The 26,979-nt window shown below is 40.3% G+C and overlaps 1 long non-coding RNA gene across 1 annotated transcript in view; it reads left to right on the top strand.

Moving 5' to 3' along the window:
* Positions 1-26,979, top strand: part of LOC145546144 (uncharacterized) — a 216,245-nt gene that overhangs the window by 60,313 nt on the left and 128,953 nt on the right. Inside the window, exon 4 of the long non-coding RNA XR_014082557.1 lies at positions 3,213-3,424. This is a non-coding gene — a long non-coding RNA (uncharacterized LOC145546144). The remainder of the gene's footprint in view (positions 1-3,212; positions 3,425-26,979) is intronic.

The raw sequence follows: 26,979 nt of genomic DNA, 5'->3' as shown, positions 1-26,979 counted from the left end.
TTCTGTCCCCAGATCCTATTAGGATAAATAGAGACCATGTGCCATAGTTGTATATGTGTTGCCAGCTGCCAGTCCAGGAGTTCCTTGAGGATAGAGATCTAGCTGGATTTACCCCTCATGGCCAAGGCCCACCACATGGACTGGTGCACCAAAAACAAATATGAGCTTGGCAAGAAACATTTCTCTGTACCAAACTCCAATGAGGAACAAGGCAAAAAGAAATAAGAGGAACACATCTTTATTTCCCAAACTTGCCATTATACCTTTTAGGGTCTAGATTTAAATGATTATTTCATGACATAAGGAGTTAATAACACCCTTCAGGTGAGCCAGCAGTGAAGCCAACCTCACCTTATGCAAATTGTCACACATGGGAATTATGTCACAGAAGACAGGGGCTGCAGGTACAGAAAGAAGACTGGCTTTTTGCTCATACTGTTTCTGTAACTATGAAGTCTCTCTGTACACAATTTCTTTGTATGCATATGTATTTCTATATTATATATAATATCTACTGAGATTCAACTACGGGTCAGGCATTGTTTTAAAAGCCTTGTATGTATTAACTCATTTAATTCTCATGATAGCCCCATGAGGTCAATACATTTACGATCCTTATTTCAAGGACGCTGGGGCATAGAGAGGTGAGGCTCGGCTCCCAAGGACACACAGCTGGTATGTGGTGGAGGTAGGATTTGAACCCAAGAATCTGGCTCTGGTTTCTTACTCATCATATGTAATAGCTGATTCCTTATTTTGATCCAGTCCTTCCTTCTAATATGTAACTAACATAGAAAATGCCATGTTAGTTATGTCAAATTAACACATCACAGAGATTTTAGAAGGGTTATCAATGCCCCTACCCAACCCAGAGAGAGCTCCCCAAGGGTTACCTCTCCAGTGGTCAGCAACTGCTTTGTGCCTATAAAAACTCTTTAATGACAAAGGGGCTGATAGAAGTGTGAGTTCCTGAGAGAAAGTGACACACTCTGCTACTTTAGTTAAGTATCATTTACTATAGAGGTAGCACACTTCCAAATGGTCCCTCAGAACTCCCTTCATCTGCTGCTCCCATATCTGCTGCAAGGACCTGGCCTGGGAAGTGAATCACTTGTAAGCCTAACATTTCCAATCCCCCATGGTCTTAGTTTGGGCTTCCCTGGTGGTTCAGATGGTAAAGAATTCACCTGCAATGCAGGAGACCTGGGTTTGATCCCTGCATTGGGAAGATCCCCTGGAGGAGGGCATGGCAACCCACTCCAGTATTCTTGTCTAGAGAATCCCCTTGAACAGAGGAGCCTGGCGGGCTACAGTCCATGGGGTCACAAAGAGTTGGACAGAATTGAGCGACTAAGCATATGGTCTTAGTCAAGGTCTGCTATAGCAAAATACTATAGACTGGGTGACTTAACGAACTAACAATTTTCACAGTTCAAGAAATTGGGAAATTCAAACTGAGGGTAACAGCAGATGTAATCTTGATGAGGGCTCCCCTCCTGGCTTGGAGATGGCTGCCTTCTCACTGGGTGCTCACAGAACCTCTTTTTTGCACTCTCAAAAAGACAGAGAGCTCCTCTTCTTATGAAGGCACTGACCCCATCATGACCTCATCTAAACGTAAGGCTACTTCTTTAAATACCATCACATCATCTCTGGGGGTTACAGCTTCAACATATGAATTTTGGGGCAACAGACACACAGTCTATAATGCTTTCCCTCTTTCCTGCAGACAATAGGTCCCAGAGCTACTGATTTCAGTGCAAAGTGAGGCACCAAGTAGATACTTATAATAAATACTTGTTGAACTGAAAGAAGATGAATGATGCCCTGGTATTTAAAAGTTTCTAAGGACTAAGACTTTCCTTTTTGCCTGGAAGAGGTACTGCAGAATATACTAAAACTGCCAAAACACTCAGAAGTTGAAAGAGTTATGGGAGCTGGAGTCACTTAGGCAAGTGTCTGGTAAAACAACTTCACTCTAGAATAAATAGAGAAAAAGAATGGGTGTCAGAGTGGGGAAGCCCCTTGTTTGTGTCTTGGTGCTGCCATGGAGAGGCTGTGCAACCTGGGTAGGTCAGGCAGCCCTTTTCCTCACTCTTCTGTAAAGGAGGATGATACTGACTTCATGGAAGTGCTGGGAGGAGGTGCTGGAGCAGCGTTTATAAGTCAGCAACATACCTCCTGGCTTGGAGAGGTGCCATAAAAGGTTTCCCATTCTTAAATTGATGTTTTGTCTATGCCAAGAGAAGCCTTCGATGGGACGTGGGTAATCTAGAGAGCAGATATGGGAGAGCTGTGTGTACATGAATCACAGGCTCGTAGAAGCTAATGTTAGTACATGACCTAAAAGAGATATGTCATGGAAACCAAATAAACTGTTTATATCTGAGAGGCCACCCATGACATCTGAGGTTACCTGTTAGCCTTACCATGAGCTTTTGGGTATCACAGGTGGGGAGGGAGAGAGGGAAATGGAGAACATTACAGGTGAAGTTTACATGTAGCCCTTGTAGCCCTCAAAACCCCTATCCCCCAGAAACTTTAAAGGGACTGGAGTAGTAGATTTAAAAAAACCCAGCTTACTGAAAAGGGCAGACTAGACACTCTATGCAAGGATTGGGGCTGGTAATATTAAGCAAGCACTTGGAAGCAAAGGGACCTTGCATCACTAAATTGGAACTAAACTTACCCAGTTGGTTAGCTTTGTGTGTAATAAGTAAGCTTACAGGTCCTCTGTGTTCCTAGGTTCCCACTGGTCATCTACCTGCGAGATCCAGCTGCCTTTCTCTGCCATCAGCTTTCTTTCCTCTGCTCGCCCCAATTCTCATCACAAAGCCCAGGTTTTAAGCCAGGTTACTGAGAACTACAGGGTGATAGAAGTTTAGAGAAGGCTGCTGACTCCCCTTCTTCAAGAGTAATGTCCAAGAACGTGAGCTTTAGCATCAGAATCATCCAGGTTTGTGTCCAGGGTCCATTGCTTATTGGTTGTATGACCTTGGGTACATTTCTTAACCTCTGCATCTGTGAAATGGGCATAATCGTACCTGTTTCACATGGTTGAGTGAATTAAATGATACAAGCGAAACACCTACAACCATGCCTGGGAAATAATGAACACTCAGCAGAGAATAGCTATTATCATTCTTAGTAGCGGTATTTTTACAGATTGGAAAAAACCTATTGTCCTTCATTCTATTTCCTGATCCTGATAGTTGTGAACTAGTGGAGAGAGCAAGACCAACAGGGGCCTCTGCCGCCAGCTGACGTGCAACCTTGAGCAAGCCCGTCTCCACTCTGAGCCAGACCTCCCTCCTCTCTTAAATAAGGACAACAGTGCACCCCCTCACTGGACTACCCGAGTGCTGGGAGGTGCACAAGGAACAACACCACCAAAGTTCAGCGAGTCTATATGGAGACAGGAGAGGTAAGATGATACCACCTATGATGCCCTGAAGCCCCACACACTCCTCCATGTGTGGCCCACAGCACACCCTGTTAAAAATGTAAAATTTCAGGTCCCACCACAGACCTTGTAAAACCAGAAACTCTGGGGGTGGAGTATGTGATCTCCAGCCAGCCAGCATTCCAGGTGATACTGTTGCATCTTCATGTGTGGGAAGTACTGTGTTAAGGTCATCCGGAGAAGGGCAGAGATGAATTACCCACAAGAAACTGTTTAACTTTGGAAGATATTTAGAAATAGTAAAATGATCTCCATCCCTGCCCCCGCCACCTTCTTATGTAGAAGGGTATTCAGATACATTTGAAGTTTAGCCATTGTTATGGGCTGAATTGTGTCCCACTAGAATTCATATGTTGAAGTCCTAACCTCAGGACCTCAGGATGTGACTATATTTAAAGAGGTAATTAAGGTAAAATGAGGTCACATGCATGCGTGTGTGCTCACTTGTGTCTGATTCTTTGTGACGTCAAGGATGGTAGCCCACCAAGCTTTCTGTCCATGGGATTTCTCAGGCAAGAATACTGGAGTGGGTTGCCATTTCCTCCTCCAGGGAATCTTTCCGAACCAGAGATTGAACCTGCGTCTCCTGCATTGCAGGTGGATTCTTTGCCACTGAGCCACCTGGGAAGCCCCCTACTCTGAGGTCATGTGACTGGGTCCTAATTCAATATGACTAGTGTCCTTGTAAGAAGATGAACTTTGGCTATAGACAGGTAGAGAAGGAAGACCATGTGAAGACATTTGGGAACGCAGCTATCTATAAACCAGAGAGGCTTCAGAAGAAACCAGTTCTGCCCATACCTTGACTTGGAATGTCTAGACTCCAGAATTGTGAGATAGTACATTTCTGTAGATAAAGCCACCCAGTCTGTGGTATTTGTTATGGCAGCCCTAGACAACTAAGACAGCCTATAGGCAAGGTGGAGCCCTGAGCAGAGTGAGCTCTGCATAGTTGAGCCTGGAAGCTGCGGGCAAGGAGGTGAGTGCAGGTTTGAGAGCTTGATACCCTCAAGGGGAAAGCCATTTTTAGATGCCTCTGTTGATGAAAGCAAAATAGGTGGGATGTTTGCTCTCTTTAAAAGAATTCTTCACTTTGTAAGTGACACACTTGTCACAAGAGATAGATGACAAGTGATGATAAAAAACAAAACAAAACAAAAACACTGGAATCAGAGTGAAAGTCAGCAGAAAAGTATTAAGTTTTTTACAAACAACTCAGTCACAGAATGCATTTACCTCAGGAAGGCAGACACCCGGGGCCATGTGCAAGGGATTAGGTAGAGCCTCTGGAAGAAGTTAGCTGGAAGGGCCAGGAGAGCCTGGCCATTTTCAGCCCAGACCAGAGGGCAAGAACATTGCACTTGTATTTAAGGGACAAAGGTGTGCAAGACCTTGATGCCTTGCTTATTTGCTAAGTGGGTTTACTTCCCCTACCTTTTGAGTTTCACCTGCATTAAATTAAAAAAAATCCCCCCTCCCCCGAATATTTAGACATAGAAGTGTGGCCAGATTCTACAGGGGTTCAGTAAACCTGGGGGCGGGGGTGAAGCCAAGGGATTTGAGAGAACATCTAAAACGGGTTTGTCCATCTAGCCACCTTGTCTAGGGTGTGAGCACAGATGTCACATCAGACAGAAGTACACACAAAACTTGTTTTCACAGGGCTTTCTCTGAGGTCACTATTCCAGGGTTGACATTTTATCTGTCAACATTTGAAAACTGCTTCAAAGAAACAAGCATTTCCTCTGAAACCCCCACCCTCTAAGCTCATACTGTATGTTTTTTAAAAACTTTATTTTAAATGATCACACTGCCATGGGGCAGAAGGCTTTTTTTTTTTTTTTTTAACATTCAATAGGAGAAGCAGAAGTTCTTTCAGGTTGTAATGATTCCTTTCTTTTCTTCCAATAAATAAACCTTACAGGGGGGTTCCAGCATATGCAAACCACAATGACTACACAATCAAAATAACAATTTGACCTTTGAGCTCTGCTCCAAGGACATCCCCACTGATAGAACATTGCCTCTCATAAAGATTTCCACGTAAAAATTTCCTTTCTCTGTCCATTCTGTTTCTTAGCATTCATGAGAAAACCAATATGCCGAAGTCACATGGAGTAAATCTACTAGGCTTGCTTTCATGAAATGCATTTCCCTTTGCTTCATTTGGTGTTTGGGAAGGTACTGTCCATGCTGGGCATAGGCAGAGAGAAGAGTGGGTAACCGGCATGAGATTTACTGCTGCGTTGCTGTACACTTGTTGCCAAGAAACTGGGATCAGTCTTGTACTGAGTATAGGATGCTGCATTGTCTTGGCAGTGACATGAAGGCTTACCTTTGGGTAAAAATTCTGTGGTGCATCAATTTTTTTCTTTCTTCTTAAGAGCACAATCTTTCTTTAGGAAGTGGTCTTTCTTTAGAAAGTGTAGACCCACCTGCTGGGTCTACAGTGACATTTTCCCAGTCAGAGTTGAATGAGTATGTGATTTACACTTGTAGTAGGCACTGCGGTGCACTGCTCAGACACCCCACTTCAGGACTGCAGCTGGCAGTTGTGATTGACTGACAGCTTGCACCTGTGTCCTTCTGGTCTCCAAACCCTCCTGAAGAGAAGCACCTTGTTTAAGGTCATGCTCCTTTCCTGGGAGCAGCCAAAATTCAAGGATGGGCTGATGTGGGGGTAGGAAGGTCCAGTCCCATTCTCTATTTGGGGACATCTCTGCAGGGTGATCCCAGCTCCAGAGTTCCCTGTGAAATTAACAGAAACCTCTGGTGTGACTGCACTGCAGCTCAGCTTCTCTCTCTGCCTCAGTCTGCAGCTTTTGTTTCCACACAGGTGTCGATGCCAAGATCATTTCCTAATGAGCCACCAGCAGGCAGTTCTCCATCTCTGAATCGGTTTCCCAGGGAACCCACACTGCAGCAAAAACGTTTCCCTTCAACAGGACTGTTGTTTTCTCTCTCATGTAGTTTATTGTTAAGGGATAAATTTATATTTTCATTCTAAAAATTAGTAGGTATTGCTTTTCAGAGACTTCATTTAGAAATTTTTCTGTGCATGCAGTATACAAAAGAATTGAAAATGTTTTGAACTCCTTTGGAACAAAATAGCAGTGCGAGAGCTCTCTTGGTTAACCCTGAAATTTTGGTCATCAGGTTTAAACTGATTGTCGACCACAGAGCATGGCCATGTGGTGGAGGTGGAGGGGAAAGTCTGAGGCCAGGGGTCTGGGTGAAAAAGGCCAAAGGCCACTCTGTATTTGTGGGTTTTTTTCCATTCTTTCCTTGTCTCAACCCATACTCTAACCTGGCCAGTCCTATCAAAAGTGCTCTCTTGACCTGTCCTTGGAATGGATGAGAGAGTGTAGATAACCACTACAAATCTGTCACCGTGGTTGGAAAGACAGTCCCTGACACCTGCCCTGCCATGTATGGAGAGCAGAATATATAGCAAGAAGAAGCCAACTTGGGATTTTTCCCCAAAAGGGAAGAGTAGGTACGTTTCCACAATTTGTTTTTCTCAAATTTAGAATAAACACAATTTTCCTATATTGAGTAGCTTGTTTTACCAACAGGGAGAACCAATGAGTAAGGTACAGGGGAAATAGGATAAAAATGTCTTTAGCTTAAATATCTTGGTAGGTTGAGCTTGATGACTGTAAATTTATCAGAAACATTGCTGTTTTTGAAAATGAGTGGGATGGGGAATTAGTGAAAATTCAATGTAAGTACTGAAAAGTAATGGGCATTTGTATCTATTTCATCATTATATTATAAAACATATGCACACATAATACATATATGTTTTATAATATAACATAATAATATATATGCATATATATGTAAATGTGTACATTCACATATATGTGTATATGTGTATATATTTTTATACATATTTAAATGATTTATACATACTGATAAGGTTTGGAAGAAATGTTTTGCTAAAAGTAAAAAAAAAATTAGAATGGTGGAATTTGAATAATTAGAACATTTTTATTAGTATTTTTATTGTTTGACCAAATTAGTGTTTAAAGATAAGTATCATGAAAAGAATGAAACAGAATTTAATAAAATAAAAATTTTAAATTATAGAACAGGCAGATCTTGACATTCGAAATAAGAACCTGGTCCAGAGAAACACTTAGGTGGAATGGAAATTGATGACAAATTCTATTTTTGTGCCTGTAATTCTGTTATGTCTGTGTTGGGCATTAGCCTGGATTCAAATGCTTTGGGCAGGTATGGTGAGCTGGTGGGCCCGGTAACCTGCAGACATCTATTTGCATGAACTGATTTGCTTGGGTTGAAAGGTTCTGCTCAGTGGAGAAGGAAGGAAAAAGGAGGATAATTTTGTGCCAGTCTCTGATAATGACCTTGGCCTGGCCCCAGGGACTCCTGGAACAGATGGGGCTCTTTAAATGAGGGGTGGAAAGTGAATATGTGTGTCTCTGTGTGGCGTGTGTTGGGGGCCAGCAAAGATGGAAGGAAAGACACCGTGGCATGAAAAGGTTGTGGCAGGTGAGCTTAATTGTGAACACTTGTGAGCTGTCCTGTCCCTGATGCTCAGCCAGTCCTCAAGGAGAATTTAACCAGGGTCTGAAAGCCCGAAAGAGCAGATGCCAGTTGAGACAATGAAATTTGAGCAACTGGTGTTATAAGTTAACATTTAACAGCACAGTAGACTGTGCCCAGGGGGCTTCTCTAGTGGCTCAGTGGTAAAGAATCTGCCTGCAATATGGGAGACTTGGGTTCCATCCTTGGATTGGGAAGATCCCCTGGAGAAGGGAATCGTAGTTCACTCCAGTATTCCTGCCTGGAGAATTCCATGGGCAGAGGTCACAGTCCATGGGGTTGGACGTGACTGAACAGGAAACACACCAAACAACTGTGCCCAGGACTACACTCTCCACAGTCTTAGCTCCATTAATTTCTCCAGTAATCCTATAACAGACATACTTGTACACTTTTCTAACAAATGGTGGAAACTGGCGCTTGAAGAGGTTAAATAACTTGCTCAAAAAGTGGCTGAGCTACAATTTTGGGTAACTCTATTGGCTTTGCTTTCTTAATGGGAAGCATTCTAGTTGGTAAAAACTTGAGATCTGAAGAAAAATTTGCGTTTCTGTCATGGCTTTGCTGTTACCTGACTATGTGGTCTTGGACATGTTACACAACACCTTTGAACCTGCCAGAGTTGGAAGGATCAGAGATTATAGACACAAAGAAAAATACTTAGTTAATGATACTATTATCATTCAAGGTGAAAACTTAATGACTATTAATTCATTGATGAATTTGCTGCTGTATGCTTTTCAGCCAAAAGATAAAAGTAAACTCTGACCATAGGCTATTATATTTAATAGATTATACAAGCAAATGTTTTTTTCTATATTCATTTATTGTTAATATGATGGTTAATTTTATGTGTCAGCCTGATTGGGCCAGTGAGATCCCAGATAGTTGGTCAAATATTATTCTGGGGTTTCTGTGAGAGTGTTTCTGGATGAGATTAACTTTTAAATTGGTAGATTGAGTAAAACAGTTTGTCCTTTGTAGCCTAGGTGGGCCTCATCCAGTCAGTTGAAGGTGTAATTAGTACAAAAAGTCTGGCCCTCCTCTTGGTAAGAGAAAATTTCTCTTGCCTGCCCACCTTAGTGCTGGGACACTGGATTTTTTATGCCTTCAGACTTGAACTAAAACATCAGCTCTTCACGGGTCTTGAGCCTTCTGGTCTTCAGGCTTGTACTGGAACTATACCATCAGCTTCTGGTCTCAGTTTGCCAATTTAACGTATAGATCATGGGAATTGCCTGGCCAGTTCCTTATAGTGATTCTCTCTTTCTCTACATGTACACACACACACACACACACTCACACACACCTTATAGGTTCTGTTTCTCTGCAGCACCCTGAGTGTATCTTCTCTCACTATTGATCTAATGGTGTCTGGATCTCAGGTACTGGGCTCCAAGCCAAAGACAGAGAGAGAGAATAAAGAAGTCTGATTTCCTACCCTCATATAGTTTACAGTTTTCTAGACTAGACTAGAGGGAGAGGCAGACCTTAGACATTATTGTAAATGATGAATTAAAATGCAGTAAGTGCCACAGAAAAAATATACCAGGGGCTATAAGTTCATAAGACAGAGCCCTCCTCTACTTTGGGCTGCTTTGAAGCAGTAACGTGTGCTGAATAAACTGAGAGCTGAGTGGGGAGTGGGCTTGATTGAGGTGTCCTGGGCAGGGGACTCAGTGTGGGTTCATTCTTCCCTGGTATGTCCCAGAGCTGAAACAAGACAGCTGTGGGGAGCCAAGAGGCCAAGTTAAGCTAGTAAATAACCTATATATTCTCTCCTCTTCTGTTTTTTGAGAGATTGTATAGAATTGGTGTTAATTCTTTTCTAATTGTTAGGTTGAGTTCTCCAGTGAAACTATTTGGGCAAGAAAATTAAAATTATGAATTCAATTTTATCAGTAGTTACAGTGCTACTCAAATTATTGATTTCATATTGAATAAGTTGTGGAAGTTTGTATTTTTTGTAGAATTGATCTGTTTTGCTTAGTTCGTCAAATTTATGTGTGTAGAGGTGGTTGTAATATTCCCTTATTAACCTTTTGACATCTGTATAGTGTCTACAGTAATTGTAGTAATGTCCAAGTAAAAATCCTGTTTTATTCCTGATATTTGTAACTGTGTCTTTTTTTGTTGGTCTTGCTAGAGGTTTGTCAGCTGATCTTTTAAGAGAATCAGGTTTTTGTTCCAGTGATTTTTTTTTTCTATTTTCTATTTTCAATGCCATTGATTTCTGTTCTCTTAAAATTATTTTCTTCTTTCTGCTTTCTTTGTGTTTATTTTGCTTTTACTTTTATTAATTTCTTGAGGTGAGAGTTTATATCGTTGATCTGAGACTTTTCCTTTTTCCTAATGTTAGTGCTACAGAATCTCCCCTAGACACTGAATTAGCTGTATGGTATGTTGTGTTTTTATTTTCATTCAGTTCAATTTTTTTTTTTAATTTTCCTTGAAAGTGGAGGAATCAATCTGCCTGACTTCAGACTATACTACAAAGCTACAGTCATCAAGACAGTATGGTACAGGCACAAAGACAGAAATATAGGTCAATGGAACAAAATAGAAAGTCCAGAGATAAATCCATGCACCTATGAATACCTTGTCTTTGACAAAGGAGGCAAAAATATACAACAGAGAAAAGACAATCTCTTTAACAAGTGGTGCTGGGAAAACTGGTCAATCACCTGTAAAAGAATGAAACTAGAACACTTTCTAACACCATAAACAAAAATAAACTCAAAATGGATTAAAGATCTAAATGTAAGACCAGAAACTATAAACTCCTAGAGGAAAACATAGGCAGAACACTCTCTGAAATAAATCACAGCAAGATCCTCCATGACCCACCTCCCAGAGTAATGGAAATAAAAACAAAAATTAAAAAATGGACCTAGTTAAACTTCAAGGCTTTTGCATGGTGAAGGAAACTATAAGCAAGCTGAAAAGGCAGCCTTCAGAATGGGAGAAAATAATAGCAAATGAGAAAACTGACAAAGAGTTAATCTCCAAAATATACAAGCAGCTTATGCAACTCAATATCAGAAAAATAAACAACACAATAAAAAAGTGGGCCAAAGAACTAAACAGACATTTCTCCAAAGAAGACATACAGATGGCTAACAAACACATGAAAAGATGCTCAACATCATTCATTAGCAGAGAAATGCAAATCAAAATCACAATGAGGTATCATCTCACTGGTCAGAATGGCTTCCATCAAAAAGTCTACAGACCAAAAAAAAAAAAAGTCTACAGACAATAAATGCTGGAGAGGGTGTAGAGAAAAGGGAACCCTCTTACACTGTTGGTGGGAATGCAAACTAGTACAGCCACTATGGCAAACAGTGTGGAGATTCCTTAAAAAACTGGAAATAGATAGAACTGCCATATGACCCAGCAATCCCACTGCTGGGCATACACATAGAAGAAACCAGAATTGAAAGAGACACATGTACCCCAGTGTTCATTGCAACACTGTTTACAATAGCTAGGACATGGAACCAACCTAGATGTCCATTGGCAGATGAATGGATAAGGAAGTTGTGGTATGTATACACAATGGAATATTACTCAGCTATCAAAAAGAATGCATTGGAGTCAGTTCTAATGAGGTAGATCAAACTGGAGCCTATTATACAGAGTGAAGTAAGTCAGAAAGAGAAACACCAATACAGTAAATTAATGCATATATATGGAATTTAGAAAGATGGTAATGACGGCCCTATATGCAAGATAGCAAAAAAGACACAGATGTAAAGAACAGACTTTTGGACTATGTGGGAGAAGGTGAGGATGGATGATTTGAGAGAATAACATTGAAGCATGTATATTACCATATGTAAAATAGGTGACCAGCAAATATGCCAGCAAATTTGGAAAACTCAGCAGTGGCCACAGTACTGGAAAAAGTCAATTTTCATTCCAAACCCAAAGAAAAGTGAAAGTGAAAGTGAAAGTGAAGTCGCTCAGTCGTGTCCGACTCTTTGCGACCCCGTGGACTGTAGCCTACCAGGCTCCTCTGTCCATGGGATTTTCCAGGCAAGAGTACTGGAGTGGGTTTCCTTTTTCTTCTCCAGGCGATCTTCCCGACCCAGGAATTGAACCCGGGTCTCCCACATTGCAAAGAAAGGCAATGCCAAAGAATGTTCAAACTACCACACAATTGCACTCATCTCACACGCTAGCGAAATAATGCTCAAAATCCTCCAAGCCAGGCTTCAACAGTATGTGAACTGCAAACTTCCAGATGTTCAAGCTGAATTTAGAAAAGGCAGAGTAATCAGAGATCAAATTGCCAACATCTGATGGATCATCAAAAAAGCAAGAGAGTTCCAGAAAAAACATCTGCTTCTGCTTTATTGACTGTGCCAAAGCCTTTGACTGTGTGGATCACAATAAACTGTGGAAAATCCTTAAAGAGATGGGAATACCAGACCACCTTACTTGCCTCCTATGAAACCTGTATGCAGGTCAGGAAGCAACAGTTAGAACTGGACATGGAACAACAGACTGTTTCCAAATCGGGAAAGGAGTACGTCAAGGCTGTATATTGTCACACTGCTTATGTAACTTATATGCAGAGTACATCATGTGAAATGCCGGGCTGGATGAAGCACAAGCTGGGATCAAGATTGCCAGGAGAAATATCAATAACCTCAGATATGCAGATGACACCACCCTTATGGCAGAAAGCGAAGAAAAACTAAAGAGCCTCTTGATGAAAGTCAAAGAGGAGAGTGAAAAAGTTGGCTTAAAACTCAACATTCAGAAAACTAAGATCATGGCATCTGGCCCATCAATTCATGGCAAATAGATGGGGAAACAATGGAAACAGTGAGAGACTTTATTTTCTTGGGCTCCAAAATCACTGCAGATGATGACTGCAATGATGAAATTAAAAGACACTTGCTCCTTGGAAGAAAAGCTATGACCAGCCTAGACAGCATATTAAAAAGCAGAGAGACATTACTTTGCCAACAAAGGTCCATCTAGTCAAAGCTATGATTTTTCCAGTAGTCATATATGGATGTGAGATTTGGACAATAAAGAAAGCTGAGTGCTGAAGAATTGATGCTTTTGAACAGTGGTGTTGGAGAAGACTCTTGAGAATCCTTTGGACTTCAGGGAGATCCAAGCAGTCCATCCTAATGGAGATCAGTCCTGAATATTCATTGAAAGGTCTGATGCTGAAGCTGAAGCTCCAATACTTTGGCCACCTGATGAGAAGAACTGACTCATTGGAAAAGATCCTGATGCTGGGAAATATTGAGGGCAGGAGGAGAAGGGGATGACAGAGGATGAGATGGTTGAATGGCATGACTCAATGCACATGAGTTTGAGTAAGCTCCAGGAGTTGGTGATGGATAAGGAGGCCTGGTGTGCTGCAGTCCATGGGGTCGCAAAGAGTTATATATGACTGAGTGACTGAACTGAACTGAAAATAGGTGACCAGTGCAAGTTCGATGCATGAAGCAGGGCACTCAAAGTTGGTGCTCTGGGACAATGAAGAGGGATGGGTTGGGGAGGGAAGGGGAAGGTGGGTTCAGGATGGGGGGACATATGTACACCTGTGGCTAATTCACGTCAATGTATGGCAAAAACCACCACAATATTGTAAAGTAACTAGCCTCCAATTAAAATAAATTAATTTAAAATTAAAAAAAAGAAAAAATAACAAAGGAAATTGATATTAATAATTCTTTTATAAAATACATTTATGTAGACTTCTACAGAAAAGATTCTTGATTTTCAGTGTTTTAAAAAATAAAAGAAGGACTTTGCAATGTAGATTTTTACAGATGTTGAAGGATTTCTAGAGGCTTATTGGTTTTGGTCATGATATCACACCATGATTGATCATCATCATAGCTGTCTATACCTGCCTTACTTTGGACATTTCACTCTGGAAAGTAAGTATGTTAATCTTGCCAGTTAAAAAAATTTTTTTTTCCTTTGAGACTTTCTTATTACCCTGAAGTATTTAGAAATGTGTTGTTTAGTTTCCAAGTGTTTAGAGATATTCCTGTTATCTTTCTGTTGTTGGTCTCTAGGTTGATTGAATTGTGGTTAGAAAACACACTCTGCATAATCTGATTTCTTTAAAAAATTTTGAGGTTGATTTTATGGCCCAGAACATGGTCTATTGTTGTTTATGTTCCATGGGTGATTGAAAATAATGTGAGAACTTCCTTTAACTATTCTTTTAAAGTATATCTGATGGTGACAAATTCTCTTAGCTTTCCTTCATTTTGTTTTGTTGTTCAGTCATTCAGTTGTGTCTGACTCTTTCAGACCCCATGGACTGCAGCATGCCAGGCTTTCCTGTTCTTCACTATCTCCCAGAGCTTGCTCAAACTAGTGTTCATTGAGTTGGTGATGCCATCCAACCATCTCGTCCTCTGTCATCCCCTTCTCTTCCTGCCTTCAATCTTTCCCAGCATCAGGGTCTTTTCTAGTGAGTCAGCTTTTCACATCAGGTGGCCAAAGTATTGGAGCTTCAGCCTCAACATCAGTCCATCCAGTGAATATTCAGGACTGATCTCCTTTAGGATTGACTGGTTTGATCTCCTTGCAGCCCAAGGGACTCTCAAGAGCCTTGTCCAACTCCACAGTTCAAAAGTATCAATTCTTTGGTGATCAGCCTTCTGTATGGTCCAACTCTCACATCCATACATGACTACTAGATAAACCATAGCTTTGACTATGCAGACCTTTGTCAGCAGAGTAATGTCTCTGCTTTTTAATATGCTGTCTAGGTTTGTCAAAGTCTTTTTATTTTTCCCCAAGGAGCAAGTGTCTTTTAATGTCATGGCTGCAGTCACCATCTGCAGTGATTTTGGAGCCCAAGAAAATAAAGTTTGAGAATGGCTAAATTTTTTATTTCTGAAGGATATTTTCACTGGGTCCAGAATTCTGGCTTGATAGTTAATTCACTTCAGTATTTGAAAAACATTGGACCACTTCCTTTTAACCTCCATGATTTCTGATAAGAAATCTACTGTCATTAGAATTCTTTACCCACTATGGGTAAGGTGGTGCTTTTTCTCTCATTTTTCAAGATTTCTTTTTCTTTTTGTCTTTCAGAAATTCAACTCTGATGTATCTTGGCATAGATTTCTTTGGGTTTATCCTGTTGGATTCACTGAGTTTCTGGAATCTGTAGGTTTATGTCTATTGCCAAATTTGAGAAATTCAGCCATTATTTTTTTAATTCTTTCTCAGTTCCACCCCTTTTTTTTCTTGTGAGACTCCAATGACATGAATGTTAGATTTTTTTTTAATAGTCCACAGGTCTCTGTAGCTCCATTCATTTTTTTTTTTTTCCTGCAGTGTATTTTCTTTCTGTTTTTCAGATTGAGTAGTTTCTGTTATCCTATTTTCAAGTTCACTATTTCTTTCCTTTGGCCCCTCTATTCTGTTGTTGAGCCCATTCACTGAGTTTTTAGTTTCACTTATTGTATTTTTCAGTTTAATATTTCCATTTCATTCTTCCTTAAAATTTCTATTTCTTTAATGAAGCTTTCTATTTTTTTCATTTATTTCAAATACATTCATAATTGCTCACTGAAGCATTTTTAAAATGATGCCTGTTTAAAAATATTTGTCAGATTAAGTCTATTATCTGTCATTTTGGTATTGGCATCTGTTGATTGTCTTTTTAAATTCAAATTTAGATTTTCCTGGATCTTACTGTGATAAATGATTTTTGACTAAAACCTAGACATTTTGAGTATTATGTTATGATATTCTGAATCTTATTTAAACCTTCTGATTTAGGTGACATACTATAACACCATTTTGATTGGAGGAAAGGGGTCATCTCTTTATTAATGCCTGGTGAAGGTAGAAGTAGAGGTTTCCCATTCACCTTCCACTGACACTTAAGGACAAGAGGGGTTCTTCATTAATGCTGGATGTGGGTGGGAATTCCAGCTCTCCATGTGACTTCTACTGATGCCACAGCGGTTGGAGTGGGCTTGTTACTGCTTGACAGTGATGAAAGTCTTGCATCTCCACTAGGCCTCCTCCAATACCATCCTAGTAGGGGGAAGAGGTGCCCCATTACCACAGGTGGAAGTCCAGACTCCCTGCTTTATCTTTGCCAGCATGAATGGATACATTCAAAGCTTTTTCTGTAGTATTGGTTGGAGCAGAGTGGTTATTGTTTAAAAGTTTTCTTTCTTTCTAGACTTCTCCTTTCTTGGTCCTTTGGATAGAGACAGCAGGACTTGTTTGTCTATTTTTGTGTTATTGTTGTTGTTTAGAAATTTTCTTTGTACCCACTGGCATCCTGTGTGTCCAGCTCTAAGTCTGGGATATATAAGATAATAAGGAAAGCCAGAGAATTTACCATGATGTTGTTTCTTGGGTCCCATCACCCCTAGTGGTTTGCCTTCTTCTTTCTACCTTTCAGAGTCTTATGTTTGATTTATTTATAAGAGCTAGGGTTTTTAGTTGTACTTATGAGTAGGAATAGGGAAAAGTAATTCTCCACTTTTTTGGAAGCCAAAGTCCTTAATGTATAGTCAGAGTATTTAGCCTTTTTAATCCCGTCCCTCCAAAAGTGGATATAAATAGCCATCAAAATTGAATCTGAATGAAGATTGCTGATTTTGAGTTCTTTGAGACACTGTGCAGCAGTATTTTTTAGGAGTAAACCTCATGCCCTGGATTTTCCAGGAAAGTCTGGGTTTCAAGTAGTTTCATTGTTTTAAAATAAAAGCATTTCATCAACTGCAGATGTGATTTTTTTAATGAAAATAAATTCACAAATACGAGGAAAAGCTCCTGTATCTGACTTCAGGTCCCATTTGTATATTGAAAATGAGATTATCTTGTCATGAGATAAAAATTAAGCCACAGGTGACCAATATTTATTTTGATGTACTCTTTTGTTTTGCTAGTGGTAAACAACCTTCCTGCCAATGCAGGAGACATAAGAGACTCAGGTTCAGTCCCTGGGTTGGGAAGACCCCCTGCAGGAGGAAATGGCAACCCACTCCAGTATTCTTGCCTAGAGAATCCCATGGACAGAGGAGCCTGGAGGGCTACAGTCTTTGGGGTTGCAAAGGGTTGGATACAACTGAAGTGACTTAGCACAGCACAGCACTCTTGTTAAATATTTGGATGATAGTCAGAGAGTAATGACAATGACAACAATAATAAAAGTGAATATTTACAGGATATTTTACTATAAGCCAGGCACTGTGATAAGCTTTTTGCTCATGGTCTCATATAAAATCCACTACCGGCCTATTCAGAAGATAGTAATATTTCTTCCAGTTTTCAGATGAGTAAGCAGAGGCTTAATGAGGTCAAGTATCTTACTTAAGGTCATACATCCAGCAAATGGAGGGAGCTAATTCTGTCTGACATCTTTGCTTGCTGTAGACCAGCACTAATAGAAACAATGAGAGCCATATATATAATTTAAGATGCTCTAGTAGCTACACTGAAAAAGTGAAAAGAAACATGTAAAATTATTTTTAATAATATATACATTTCAACCCACTATAGCCAAAATATTATGCTTTCAACATACAATTGATTATTAATGAGACATTTTACTTTCTTTTTTTGTATTGTCTTAAAAATTCAGTGTATATGTAGCACTTACAGACATCAGCTTGGAGACCAAATTTACATTGAAGATATCTGATATACATTTAGATTTCAGAAAATTTATAGTTGGAAAAAGTAGATTCATATATCCAAGTTGTTCCAGACATACTCAGGGGACTTCTCTGGTGATCCAGTGGTTAAGACTCTATACTCCCAATGAAGGGGGCCTGGTTTAATCCTTGGTCAGGGAACAAGATCCCACATGCCTCAACTAAGACCTGATGCTGCCAAATAAATAAATAAATAAAACAGAAACACGCATACTCAGAAATTCATCAATAACTAAATTTTGTATAAATATTAAAGTTAGTATTTAAATAAATTAAGATCAAATGCAATTAAAAACTGAGTTTCTCAGTCACTGTAGCCATACTTCAAGTGCTTAACAGTCATGAGTGAGCTTTATAATCATTCTATTACCCTGCCTGAATTCAGTTTTCTATTGAAGGCTGAATCTCAAGGAGAATGAAACCTAAGCCATAGCCAGAAAGAGAGAAAATTCATGGAAGTGAAAGAAAGGATCAGCCAAGGGTCAAGAGAAAAACTTTCCTTTTGGCTGCTGTTGAAGTTACAGTAAGTTCTAGAGTCTTTGGTAACCAGGAGAGGAAGTAAAATTGTTTCCTCCATTTCTGAGAATGTGTCACATGTGCGTTCTATTAAACCTGACTTTTCAAAGAGGGCTGCTGTGTCTTGACCTGTGAAGGATTAAAATCAAATGAAAATGGCATTGAGCTCCAACACAGTGGTTCATCAGTCGAACACATCCACAAAGTCCTGAGCTGTGTCCCTATTGTGGTTAGTCACACAGTAAAGTATACCAGTCAAATTTGAATACTCTACCACAAACACCGGAATGGAAAAATTCTCAGACTTTTTCTTATTATAGTTGTTCATGGAGGTTTCTTGGTTATGAAACATGTCTAAATGGCAGAAATATCTTGATGCCAAGCAGTAGTTTCTGACCTATTTAAAGTTAAACCCATTTCACAATAATATATAATTTCACAAAACCTCTTAGGAATTAAAAAATAATTGTATTATTTTTGCAAAGTAACTAGAAAGCAAAGAAGTAATTTTTTTAAAAAAAATCAATATGAGTGGTATATTACTAAAGATTATATAAAATGAAATGTATTTTAATATGTCCTGTAATAGTGCTATAATACATATAGGGAACAGTTTAACTTTTCACTACTTAGCAGATGAACTTATGCTGTTTAATTTACTCTCAATAAATAATATAAAAAACCATGGCTTGACAAATGAATATAAAAATATCATTATGGCTTCCTTGTTTTGGAGACTGGTTGTGTATTAAAATGCAGATTGAAATTTAACTGTATTAAATCACCAACAATAATGACATTCACGATCCCATGGTAGAAATTCTTGCATTTTGTGTGTAAAATCATCACTTTCATTTGACTATTTTTTGAGTTCTGTTTCTACAAGAAGAGATGGGGGAGGAATCCTTCACTGTATGGCAAATACATGTCTACATATTTGCACAGAGATTGAGAGAGAGGGGTTTAGAGCTTGATGGTCTGGGTTTGAGTATGACTCTGACACTTACCAGTTTGGGAACTTTGGGAACTTATTTAAATTCTCTATGCTTTATTTTTGTTCTCTAAAAAATGGCCCTAATCATTATACAGACCTCACAGGGGCTGTTGTGAAGATTAAATGAGTACATGTGTATAGGGGGCTTAGAATAATCATGGCCCACAGGAAGCTTTCGGTAAATGTTAGCTATCGTTTATTTCCCCCTGGGTGTTTCACTCAATGTGTCCAAAGCCAAACTTACCAGTTTCCATTCTACATTTGTTCTTCATGCACTTTCTATATAAATTGGTCAAGTACTTTGTCACCCAAAAAGTCCATGACTCAGTTTTTCTTCTGCTTAGACTCCTTATCTAATTACTAGCCAAGTGCTGTCTGTTTAAACTCTGATTTCTCCAAGTTGCTCTCTTCTCCTCCCTAGGACCATAGACTCTTTAACTGTTTGTGTGTGTGTGTCATTTATTGTCTCCCTAAATTAATTTTCCATATAGCACAGCATCTATTAATAACTATAACCTAAGTCTGAGTAAGGTCCTTTCTCATTGATGACTCTCCGTTGCTTACAAGCACGGAAAAAATCCAAGTTCCTTAGCATGGAATGAATTTAAGGTCCTTTGTGATCTGTTCCTGCCTACTGCTCATTCATTTATTCAACAATATGTATTGAGTACTTGCTACATATTAGCCTAAAATCTTGCCTCTCTACCTCTCTTTACTGAACATCATGCTGCTTACTGTTTCTTGAACTTATATGCTGTTTCTTGTCTCTCTGGGATGGCTCACATATTATTCTCTGCCTGGAATGCCCTTCCCCAGAGTTACTGAATGTCAGTGCCAGGGTTCAGATTCATGCTTCCCAGCTCTTCACCCAGTTCTCCCTGTCTGCCACACTACAATTCAGGACCAGGCAGCTGGCCTGTATTAACTGGGAGGTGGATAGTAGACTCTCAACAGATGCTTCCTGAAACAATGAGTGTCGTCCACAACGGTAACCAGATGAATGAATAACCAGGGTACTTTTACCCGTTCTTATGGAAGCTATTGCATATCATGTTCTTACTTCTCTTTCTGTTAGTGAGTTTTAGCTTCTTTAATCTCAGAAAGCCCTAAAACTTATTTGGTCTTTATTGTGAAAGACAGGAGGAGAGATGCCATGTCTGATATTGATCTAATACACAGGTCTGGACCATGGGGCTAAGATCCCTGATGTAACCTCTAACCTTCGACCCATATTTGATTGAAACTGGAAAGAATAAGAATAAGCTTCTGGATGGCCAACTCCCTATCTTCTCTTTCCTTGAGGCTGCTTAGCTTAGGCACACTTTAGCTTAGGCTAGTTCATATGTTTATGAACATAGTGTTCATATGTTTGATCCAATCAGCAAGCCTTCATTCAGTGTCTTGTTTTGAACCAAGAATTTTCTAGAAGTACCTATAGGCCCCAAGTTTATAATCTTTTTCTTTATCCCCTAAAGATTCCACCCATAGGATGTAGTTTGTTTCTTCTTTCTCTAGGGTCCCACCGTTGTATTGCACTGAATTCTGGCCACTTATTTTCTTATCCCTACTCCTGCCCTTCCATCCTTCAGGCTGATTTACAAGTCTAAAGAGGCATCTAACTCTCTCCCTCCTCCTCCCTCCATAGCTGAGCATAGGAACTATCTCTAGAGAACCCGGGCACAGACAGTGTATGTTTGGGGGGTGATGGTGGTAAGGGTATTGGAATAGAATTTAGAGACTTTATTTAGAAGTTAATTTGACCAAATCTTAAGATGGAGCATGCTGGGACCACAGAGAGAAACAGGAATGAACAAGGCATAGAATAAATTCCATAAGCATTTTTAAAATCTCCTAAGGATTAGTTTGGATATGAGACTAGGAAAAAAAAATCAGACCAGTCCTGGCTTATAGGAAGAATATATCACGTATGCCATCCAGCTGCTTTGCAAAGATTTTGCTTGGGAAACACAATGCTGGATGTAAGAGGCAGCGAATTTCAATTTGCAGGGTGTCACTGTCTTTTCTAGGAACAATTACTCTATTGTCTCTTGCCTCATCCTCAAAAGCCACCTGTGACAGTGACAGAGCGAAGTCGAAAGTACAAGAAGTTTCATTATTTTAATTCTTTTATTTCTGAAAATAATCACTTTACAGCTGGACTCTTCCTAGTTTATAGAGAGAATGGAGATTCTAAGAAAAGCTTTGAGCTGTTTTGGCTTTTCCCCCAAAGCTGTCCTAGCTGAAGTGGAAAGACAATAGCGCTGGAGCCCTGAGTGGCATTGAGAGACTCTGGATTATCATTAGTTCCAACTCCTTCCCTATCGCCTCCCACTCCCCTCTCCCTGTGTTCCTCTCTCTTCCCCATCTTGATTCCTTCTCCAGGGCCTGAGTTTTGACCCTAGGTGTCTTGAAGCCACCTATGGGAATAGTGACACGAGCATAAAAACTCTCTTCCCAGGCTGTCTAAGAAGAAGTGGTAAGAATATACAGAAGAACTATACAAAAATGATCTTAATGACCCAGATAACCATGATGGTGTGATCACTCACTGAAAGCCAGACATCCTGGAATGCGAAGTCAAGTGGGCCTTAGGAAGCATCACTATGAACAAAGCTAGTGGAAGTGATGGAATTCCAACTGAATTATTTCAAATCCTAAAAGATGATGCTGTTAAAGTGCTGCACTCAGTATGCCAGCAAATTTGGAAAACTCAACAGTGGCCATAGGACTGGAAAACATCAGTTTTCATTCCAGTCCCAAAGAAGAGCAATGCCAAAGAATGTTCAAACTACCACACAATTAAACTCATTTCAGTTCAGTTCAGTTCAGTCGCTCAGTCGTGTCCGACTCTCTGCGACCCCATGAATTGCAGCACGCCAGGCCTCTCTGTCCATCACCAACTCCCGGAGTCTACCCAAACCCATATTCATCGAGTCGGTGATGCCATCCAACCATCTCATCCTCTGTCGTCCCCTTCTCCTCCCGCCCCCAATCCTACCCAGCATTAGGGTCTTTTCCAATGAGTCAACCCTTCGCGTGAGGTGGCCAAAGTATTGGAGCTTCAGCTTCAACATCAGACCTTCCAATGAACACCCAGGATTGATCTCTTTTAGGATGGATTGATTGGATCTCCTTGCAGTCCAAGAAACTCTCAAGAGTCTTCTCCAACACCACAGTTCAAAAGCATCAATTCTGCGGCGCTCAGCTTTCTTCACCGTCCAACTCTCACATCCATACAAAAAACTCATTTCACAACCTAGCAAAGTAATGCTAAAAATTCTCCAAGCTAGGCTTCAACAGTATGTGAACTGAGAACTTGCAGATGTTCAACCTGGATTTAGAAAAGGCAGAGGAATCAGAAATCAAATTTCCAACATCCATTGGATTATAGAAAAAGCAAGAGAGTTCCAGAAAAACATCTACTTCTGCTTCATTGACTATGCTAAAGCCTTTGACTGTGTGGATCACAACAAACTGGAAAATTCTTAAAGAGATGGGAATACCAGACCACCATACCTTCCTCCTGTGAAATCTGTGTGCAGATCAAGAAACAACAGTTAGAACCAGGCATAGAAAAACGGACTGGTTCCAAATTGGGAAAGGAGTACATCAAGGCTGTATATTGTCACACTGCTTATTTAACTGGTATGCAGAGTACATCATGCAAAATGCCAGGCTGGAGAAGCACAGGCTGGAATCAAGAATGCCAGGAGAAATTTCAATAATCTCAGACATACAGATGACACCACTTTTATGGCAGAAAGTGAGAAGGAACTAAAGAGCCTCTTAATGAAGGTGAAAGGGGAGAGTGAAAAAACTGTCTTAAAACTCAACGTTCAAAAAACGAAGATTGTGGCATGTGGTCCCATCACTTCATGGCAAATAGATGGGGAAATAATGGAAACAGTGAGAGATTTTATTTTCTTGGGCTCCAAAATCACTGCAGATGGTGACTGCAGCCATGAAATTAAAAGATACTTGCTCTTTGGAAGAAAAGCTATGACAAATCTAGACAAGGTATTAAAAAGCAAAGACATTACTTTGCTGACAAAGGTCTGTATAGTGAAAGCTATGGTTTTTCTACTAATCATGTATGGATGTGAGAGTTGGACCATAAAGAAGACTGAGTGTCGAAGAATCGAAGCTTTTGAACTGTGGTGTTAGAGAAGACTCTTGACAGTCCCTTGGACTGCAAGGAGATCAAACCAGTCAGTCCCAAGGGAAATCAGTCCTGAATATTCATTGGAAGGACTAATGCTGAAGCTGAAGCTCCAAAACTTTGGCCACCTGACTTGAAGAGCCAACTCATTGGAAAAGACCCTGGTGCTGGGAAAGATTGAAGGCAGGAGGAGAAGGGGACAACAGTGGATGAGATGGTTGGATGGCATCACAGACTCAATGGACATGTGTTTGAGCAAGCTCTGGGAGATGGTGAAGGACAAGGAAGCCTGCCATGCTGCAGTCCATGGGGTTACAAAGAGTTGGACACGACTGAGTGACTGAACAACAGCAGGCTGTCTAAGGTTGTTAAAGCCCCAGCCTGAATGCCTTCTTCATCCCTAGACCACCTTCCTGGCATCTTGGGACCTTAGCAATTCTCTGCTTGGGCTGGCCCAGCCTTTCTCAAGCTTCAGTCATTTCAAATCCTCTCCACAATTTTGATACAGCCAAGTAGTGCTCATACTATCAATTTCTTCATAGTTTTAATACTCATTTTAAAAAGCTTAAATAAACTTATTTCTAAAAGAAATGTAATTCATCACCATAATGGAAAACCACTATCATTAACATAAGTGGAAGGTAACTACTAGGGTCTGACTGTTTGTGTCCCCCCACAAATTCATAGGTTGAAATCCTAAAGCCAAATGGGTTGGTATTATGAGGTGCAGCTTTTGGGAAGTGATAAGGTCATGAGGGTGGTGCTATCATGATTGAGATTAATGTCTGAGAGCTCTCGTGTCCCTTGCCACCATGTGAGGATTCAGTGAGAACCCTGCAACTCAGAAGAAGGCTCTCACTTGACCATGCTGGCACCTTGATCTCAGCCTCCAGCCTCCAGCCTCCAGAAAGGTTGTTAGAAATAAATTTCTGTCGCTTATAAGTTAACTAGTCCATCATATTTTGTAATAACAGCCTGAAAGGACTAAGACAGTAACCTTATCAATGACTGCAATCAGAGCTTGGTAACTAATGTCCAGTCATATGACATCTAGAATTATCTCTCAGGTTACCTGTGTTTAAGTGCTGCTTTTTGGAAAATCCCATGTGGGGACTCTCCAGTTTGCTCTCAGATCAATGAGATGGATCTAAGGCGACTTTCTCTCACCACTACAAGGACCTTGGCTCCCTGTCCATTCTGTGGAGGACCTTCACCGATACTATTTCCTGGACAATGTCTACATTTCTAATAACCATATCTTAAGAGTTTTCCTTAGAATCAGTGAGACAATGTCTATAAAGGGCCTTGCACATGTCTAATAATAGGATACCCTCAGGAAATGTTCATTCCTTGATCTAGTTCTCCCACTGGGTCAAGGAATAAAATTTGAATGACAGGTCTTCTTGCCTTTGTGTTTAGCAATCTGCTAAACTGGATTATTTGATCCTCAGAATGGCCACCCTCCCTTCCCATTTTATTGACTTTCCTAGAGTAGCCCAATCACCAATAGTAGAACTAGAGTTCAAACCCATGTCTGTACATACCAGAGTCCATACATTTAATAATTAAGTTGCACTGATTTAAAAAAAAGAAAATCAACCCTATCGAGATCTATTTTACATATGATAGAGTGTAACCACTCAAACGTACATTTTGCTAAGTTTTGACCAATTTATATGCCTGTATAATCACCAATCATAATCTAGATTTCAACCCCCAAAGTTCCCTTGTGCCTTTTCCTGGTAAATTACCCTTTTCTGCATCCCCAAGTTTCTGTGTTGTTATTATTGTCCATTCCTTTTCATTGCTAAGTAGTGTGTCCATACAGTGGGATAGTTTTTTCTTACCCATTGCCTGCTAATGGACATTTATTTTCACAGTATCTCAGTCCTGTCCTTTTCTCTTCATCTCTGCTAATCAATATAGCCTAAAGAACCAGGATCTCTGGTTAGGACGACTATCATAATCTCTTAAGTTCGTTTCCCAGCCTCCTCCTTACCCACCTCCAACTTATTCTTCAGTCTGTGGACAGAGTGATCTTTAGAGGTGCCATTCTGATCAAGAATCAACAACTTACCCTAAAACTCTTCATCCCAGCATAAAGATCAAAACCTGTATTTTGTGTGGCAAGGTCTGCTGTGGCCCATCTCCTTCCTATTTGTCCTACATGTCTCATGACCGTTTTGCCAGTGCTTGTCCTCCAGCATCTCTGATCTTCTTTAGATACCTTGCATGGGTGAGCTGCTCACTGTCTGAAAGCCTCAAGGCTTTTGGAATGCAGTTTCCCTCATCTGAAATGTGCCCCCCGCTCCACCCCCCAAATCCTCTTGGTCACTCTCTGCTCTGCCAGTTGTTGCCTGCTAGTCTTCACCCAACTTTCACTCAAATCTCATTTCTTCAGGGAATACTGTTTAACCCTCCTTGTTGAGTCAGCTCATTAGTTTTCTCAAAGAATTGTTTGCTTTTTCCCTTCAGGGCATGTTTCTCTGTTTGCAATTTTACCTTCTCTGCTGGGATTGCAGTAAATGATTAGTTTTCGTGGCACAGTACTCAGAGATTGGGCTGGGCAGAGTCCATGTCTTTTACATCCTGTTAACCCACAGTGCATTGCTCAGTGCTTGGCACATAATAGACACCCAGTAAATAGAAGTTAAAGGAGTGAATGAATGAACTGACCCCTAGTGTTCTCCAGGAACACTTCTTTTTGCTATAGGGAGACAAACTTGTTGACCTCAGGAAGGGGATTATATTATTGGAGAATTATTTTATATTAGACGGTGTGATTATCTTACTGTTGGTATTTAGGAAAAATAGGGATGTATCTACCTATGAGCTTTGAATTTTGGAAAGGAGATTTTCTTCTAAGAGAGCTAAAGTGTGAAACTGAAATAAAAGAAATAAAAGAAATCAGATTACACATCTAGGTAAGTTACCTGAAAGGATGGGATGGCTTCTAGGCCCTTAAAACTTGTAACAGGATTGTTGTTATTCACAGAGCTAAAGAGTCCTTCAGAAATGGGTTAATTAGCCTCAGACATAAGGAGAACCCTGTCTGGGAAAGGGTATCTGCAGAGGCAAGGACTGACCCCACCTGACCTCAGTACGAACTCTTCAATTCAGATTCCTCTGGAGATGGCTGGGTATTCTTCTTTCAGGTATTATACTTACTGAGCAGCCTTCTAGTTACAAACTGGTTTCCCATGCAGATTGGTCCACAGGAAGTGAGCATTGTCATCAAGTCTAGTCTCTGGTCTGCTTGGTGTGCTATATCTCTTTGATTGTTCGACATTCTGGTTTTGTACAAGGATCCTGGCCACGAGCTTGGTTAAGGGGAGTCTGTCCCTAAGAGTTGACTGTGTTCTATGCTCAGTGTTAAGTTTTGAGATCCCTGGCTGGTAGGCTGGAACCCGGACAGTGAAGAATTCACCATGAAAATGTCCTGCTATGTGTGTGTTGGGGGACAGTTTGGGTTTCCCATTTTACAGATCCCATTTATATGCCCTGGATTTGTGACCAAGAATGCAAGAGGAAGGGAAAGACAGTAACTGACAGCTATTTAAATGTTTTCTATTAGAAATCTATAGTTGGAACTCTGTGTTAAGTT

The sequence above is a fragment of the Giraffa tippelskirchi genome, chromosome 4, assembly GCF_054371585.1.
Source record: "Giraffa tippelskirchi isolate mGirTip1 chromosome 4, T2T-mGirTip1v1.2.pri, whole genome shotgun sequence".
Taxonomy (NCBI): Eukaryota; Metazoa; Chordata; class Mammalia; order Artiodactyla; family Giraffidae; genus Giraffa; species Giraffa tippelskirchi.
This window is presented reverse-complemented; position numbering and strand designations above follow the sequence as displayed.